Below are 6,325 nucleotides of genomic sequence, written 5' to 3'. Positions count from 1 at the left end.
AGCTGCAATTATGGGACATCAGTTATAAAAACTGAGTTGTAAATGTGTTTTTTATTCAAATAGGTTAAAAAATGCAACCAATACATTCACTTCCAACTGACTGATAACAAAAGGATACATTTTTAGCAGGTGAACTGCTATCTCCATACCAAATCTGGGGTTTTAAACTTACTTGGTTATACAAAACCTACATAGCACAGAACTTGTGCAGCATTCTGGAACACAATGGCACATTTACATGATGTTGTTTTGCTGAAGAGCAGCTTGTGTTGCTAGAATGCAGTTTTTCCATTAAAGCTTTTGCAGTTCTCCTTCCTTAGAGTGGTTTTTTATTTATTTATTTATTATTTTTACAGCAGCAACAACAACAGTCCTCCAGTGATTCATATCAGTAAACAGTAAGCACTAAATGAGCTGTGGGGCTCATATTTTCCATGAGATAAAAAGACACATACATATTGTAAACTGTGGAGTAGAGACTGTGTTTGTGAGAATGCAATCAAATACAGTTTCAGTCAGGTCTAAAGCCAGCTGCTGCTACTGCAGTATAACTCTGAAATAAATAATGTTGGTATATAAACTCAAATCCATACACAAAGAAATTCAGGAAAACAGACTCAGACTCAAGACCTTCATAAACAACAGGGTCTATTTCTGCCTCAGAGGTATATCATCATTTTAGCTCTCATTTAGCATGCAAGTAAATACACAGGTCCTAACGTTCCGTAATGCAGATCCAGTGGGGATGAATCCCATTTGGCTTAACAGTGCACAATTTTACAGAGAAAAAACAAACTCTACAGAAAACTGTGATGCACAAATCATGGCTTTGAGAACCAAATGGAAAAGCTGAGCAGATAAGACATTCTGGGTCTGCTTACTATTAAATGAAAGCCTGAGCCTGACCTTCAACACACTACTAACGAGCATGAGGAAGTCATCAGTGAGTACTGAGCAGCTGATGAGAGAGCAAATCTGTGGCTGATGTAAGTCACCTCCCCACCTTTCTGCCCTTTACATCGGTAGCTGGAAACCTTAAGGTATATATATTCCATTATTTCTCTCCAGTGCTGATTTGAAACCAGAATGTTAATATACATGTTAGCACTTGCATTGCTTTTTATGATCCTGAAAAGCAGAATGCATGTTAGCTCACTGATTGCAGCCTGGCAAAATTAATCCACAAAAGAAGAAATCTACTTCCTCTCTGCCTCCCTGGTAATCTACATCACAGATGGCACCCTGAGGAATTCCTCCATTTCCTCTCGATTTGTCCTTTCTTTCACTTATTACACAACTCCACTCATCACACCTATCAGGCCTCCACAAAGAGTGGGCTGGCTTCCCCCTCTAGCTAGTCAATGGCATTCGTAATTGGCACAGAGGGGAGAAAAGTTGCCAGCACTGAGCAGATTGCTCCTTTGGCACTGCGCTGACAACTGGCACTTCAGAAATATCATAGCTAGCTGTGGATTTAACGCACAGCCTTTCCTCCCAGAGCGAGGCTGAGCCTTCTGCCACCTTTGTGCTTTCAGCTGCTGCATGTTCAGACAATATCTTCACCTTCCATCTACAGCACGCCCTCAGCCACCCTCTTTCCACTGAAGGGTAGAAATAAAAGCCTGAAGTGTCATTAGAACTAAAGCTATTGACTTAATAACAGGTGGGGATAATACCTTTAACTAGTCCAGTGGTACTAAGCGAGCATACCACCACCTGGTTTATGGTCAGATCTAGAGCTGTCCAAGCTGGCTGGGATCACTCCCTTTGATTTCAGCGAACTGTGGATCCAGTCGTTAGAAAGGCAGCCTATGATACACAGAAAAATTAAAGATATGGCAAAATTTCTCAGAAGGTGACATACAGATATCAGGTCTATGTATCCTAGCCTTCAATGATCTGTACAAATAGTTGTGCTGTCAATCTGTTTCATACCTTCCTCACAGGCTTCATGTGTGACAAAAGATCCATGTCAGGAGCAGGATCATTACATGCACCTGGAAAAGATTAAGAAGAACTATTAAATTGCAATAAAAGACCTGTAAGTCAAGATGGAATAGGCTGAGCAGTTAGCCCTGAAAGGAGAAAAAAAAAGCACCATCATGAAACTCCAGGGTAAGAAAAACATACACAAATATATTAGAAAGATCATTCCAACAGAGCAGCTGTGAAACTCCTTCCTGCACCTGAGCTTCCACATTCAGCACAAATACCCAAAAAAGAACATTTTCATTTAACAATCAACACGTCCCAAAGGGAATGCACTAATTTAAGGAAATAACTAGACTAGGCAGAAAAGATGCATGTAGGACACTCTCAACCCACTGGAGCGCAAGAGAACCGCAGCACTTTGCACCCCGTGCACAACTCATCGATCAGAATCGTTATGGTGCCTGAGCACAGCAGTAACAAGCCATGGTGTCAGCAGCTGATCTACACCCACGAAGGAGAATCTGCAAAGTGTACCATCAGCAGCATGACTTGCCATTTATTTTTCAACTGCAACAAAACTCTAGAGCATGAGTAGCTTCAAATTCCTGGGGTAGATACCATCTTCCTGTTCTTCTCATCCTCATAACTGCACATCAATTATCCTTCTGCTCCTTTTCAGATTAAGGAACTGGAAATAGAGCTAGACTCCTGACAGAAACACCATGTGGAGACTGAAAATTCTGCACAAGAGCATGAGGCCTCTAAAGGAGCCGGTCTTCCACAAAAGATGGCTACAAAACCAACTAGTGCATGCAGGAGCAACGGGAAAAGATGTAGAACAAACTGTAAACTTAGAATCTGAGGCAGATCGAGGAGGCAGCAGGTATTCCCTGCTCCGGCTCAGTGTTTCATCACTTGGGAGTTGGGCTCGATGATCCTTATGGGTCCCTTCCAACTTGAGATAATTCTGTGATCACACAATCACACCTTGGGCACTCCAGGGGCATTCTGCCTCTCCGGAACACATACTGCAGGAAGCACACATTCAATTTATACCAACAGCATCCCCAGACATGTGGCCCATTGTAGACTTGTGTGCACCTTTTGAGACAGTGTGCATCATTCTCTACAAAGGATTCTTCTCCTCTCCCTGCTTTGCAGCCAATTCCTGTCCTCAAATACAGCCTCTAATATGTGCACAGACATGAACACACAAGTTAAAAACTACCTATTAACTACCATTTTTAGGGTCGTGACTGTACTCTTCACCTTGATGTCATTATGTACAGGTATCAGATATATTCCAGGTCAGTTTTTTCCAGTGCAAAGATTTCTCCTGTTGAACTTTCTGGTACAGGAACAGGAGGCTAACCAGAGCCTGGCCAAGTAAAGGAAGACCATACATGAACTGCATGATGCAGAGGAGAGGGAGATAGGATGGCTGAATCGGCTCAAAACAAATTGCACACCAGGCACTGTGTCTCAGCGAGCCAAGGGCTCGTTTTCTGGGGAGATTATCCAAGGGCCTCAATCCTCTTCCTCTCTGTCAGCGGCTCAGGAATAGGCACCGAAGCTGGAGCTCACATGTTTGAACCCACCTGGCATGAATTTATTAGAGCAGAAAAGGGTGTGGGATGGAGATGAGGAAAACATAGGCGTGTTCTGAACACCAGCTGACTCATGCAGTTCCTACAAAAAGGAACAGAGATATTCCACAAGTCTCTTTACGGAGAGACCAGTTCTGAAATGGCTAGTGGTTAGCACAGATGTGTTTCCACTAATGGTAAAACAGAAAGGGGAAAAGAGCAGCATCCTTCTACTTCCAGAAGGGATGCACATTAAGGGCTACATCTTTTCTCAAGGGCACCAAAATTGCACAGCAAGGACCAATCTTAGGAAAAAGCCCACCTCATCCTGGCATGGTACTCCAGGACACTTCTGTACATTCCAGCAGTCTAGCAGGGAAAACAGGGGCCAAAACCATACAAAGCAAGTACCACCCAATTCCTACTTCTCCTCCTCCTTCCCCTGGTGTAAAAACAAGGGGTTGCACATCACTGCTTATCAAACGTGCCTAGACATTAGAGCATTTCTACCTTCCTTCCTAGCAAGGCTTTGAAAGGTAAATAAGATGCTACAGCAACACAGCTTCAGTCTCCTCTTTTCTTCCTGAGTACTGTGTATCTTGCCAAGAGCCACCCATTGAAAAACTGCTGTAGTACTGATTAAAACAACAGGTCGGAGATATCAAGAAGTGGCCTACCTGGGAAAAAGCCTAGAAGACAAAAAAGTGTGCAATGATCCGCAGATAGAAGAATGATCTGTGCGTCAGATCTTAAAACTTGCAAATATGCTTCTCAAGTACACCTGGAATGATAGAAGATATCCAACACTACTTGAAAAGGATCTGTGCTAACACAGATTTGGGATTTTTCAAGTCAGGGATAGAAGGTACAATCTGGGCCATCTCTTGCAAATAATACCTCTCATCAGCAGCCTTCATTCACATTCTTAATAAAGCTTATTGTATGGGGAAAAACTTGAATTTGTTCACAGCAAGACAGCAGAACAGAGCATTCTGGGTTGCCGCACAAAACTAAGATGCTAGACATAGCGGGGTGCTGCAACAGGAGAGTAGAGTAGCACAGAAAGAACAAATTCTAACAAGTTGGGAGGCAGAAACAGCTCCTGTGACAGCACAGTGGGATACAGTCTGTAGGACATGAGACTTTGTTGGTTGTGGGAGAATTACTCCAGAACTAGGAGGGCTGACCCTTCAGGGATGCCTCGAACCAGCCAACATTAACAATGCCAGTGGACAATTTTGCTGCCATAATCTAAAAAAAAAAAAAAAAAAAAAAAAAAAAAGGTGATGAACACTGCTGCTGTTTCTTTTCTAGTGATCATTTTCTGTAGGAGCTAGAGTAAAACACTGCTGTCATCCAAACACCCCTGCTGTTGTTCACCAAGCCCGGCTTGGACAACTGGAACAAATGCATTTAGGCATACAACCTTTGAAAAGCAGGCTAACAGAGCGCGGGTGCTGCCCGATGTCACACACTTTACACTTTGCTCCGAAGGTGGCCATTTAGAGCCTAAGCCTGGGGGCTTGGCAACCAGAGCAGGCACGCTCCTACCTGCTTCACCACAGATCTCTTCTGGCAGCAGGGGAAAAGCCGTCAGTATCAAGCTCATCGTTACCTAGAAAGCCAGTATGCAAAAAGACTGCACAGAAAAAGCCTGGTCAAGCTGCACATGGCGGGAGCCGTCTTTCTTCTTTCTCATTCTGTATTATGACCATTGCACAGATTCCACAAAGTTAAAACAGGAGTCGGCAAGGGGGACACAGTTTTAAGTAGCAAAAAAGCAGGACATTGGGATGCATCATCTTTCCCTGCTTAAAAAAAATCCCAAATTTGCTGTTATTTAGTTCATCAGCGACTTTATCTAATCTTAAGGCAATATTTGATAATTCAAGAATATTACTGATAAAAACTGATTTTGACAAATTACTGTGATCTAGACAGCAGTTCTAGAGAAAGAGGGAATATAACACAATTAGGGGAAAAAATTACATTTGCAGCATCTTTCTTTTAAACATGAGGCATCATACAGCGCTATACTGGGAACTGCTATATTTTCAGATACTAGGGTAAACAATGCACATCTACAATGCCTCGAGGCAAATATTTTCATCTGCAGTTACCTGTTTGTATATGTAACAGTATATATATACACACACTGTTATATACACAAACATATATATATTTTTTTTTTTTTTTTAAAAAAAGACCTCTTTTTGACTGGCTGCTACCTATCTGCATTCATCTGCTGCATGAGGATGTTCCAGCTCACATTTTTTTCATATATATCTTAAGGTCAGACTGCATCTAAACTACTTTCACTAAGATCAGTTCAGTCTTGTTTCTGAGGCCCTAATCTCAAAAACATTGGCATCCTTTCCAGATTAGCATAGCATAATTGTATCAGCAGTACAGCAGGAAAAATGGTGGAAAATTCTCCAGAAAGCTTCACTGGAGACAGGGCCTTAGCTATTAATGCTTAAAAATTCGGCAGAGTTCTTCATTTAGATACTTTCACTCCATCTGGTGAAAATCATTTTGTAAACATAAAACCATACTTAAACGTAATTTCTTTGCTGTTACGTAATTTTACTTAGCCTGGTTGCGTATCTTTAATCTGTGCAGCTGATCTAGTTTTATCGTTAAGCCAATAAGGGCTGCAATGATTACATATCTCACAGTTACAGAACTGTAGCAGCACTGGTTTAGACCATTGACTCCAGCCTCCTTCCCGAATGCAAGATCTTATATTGCACTTTTGCCATTCTGTCAAATACTTGTCTGATCCATTCTTAAAAACCACGAAGAAG

This window comes from Strix uralensis, chromosome 16, assembly GCF_047716275.1.
Source record: "Strix uralensis isolate ZFMK-TIS-50842 chromosome 16, bStrUra1, whole genome shotgun sequence".
Taxonomy (NCBI): domain Eukaryota; kingdom Metazoa; phylum Chordata; class Aves; order Strigiformes; family Strigidae; genus Strix; species Strix uralensis.
Note: the sequence above shows the minus strand (reverse complement) of the source record.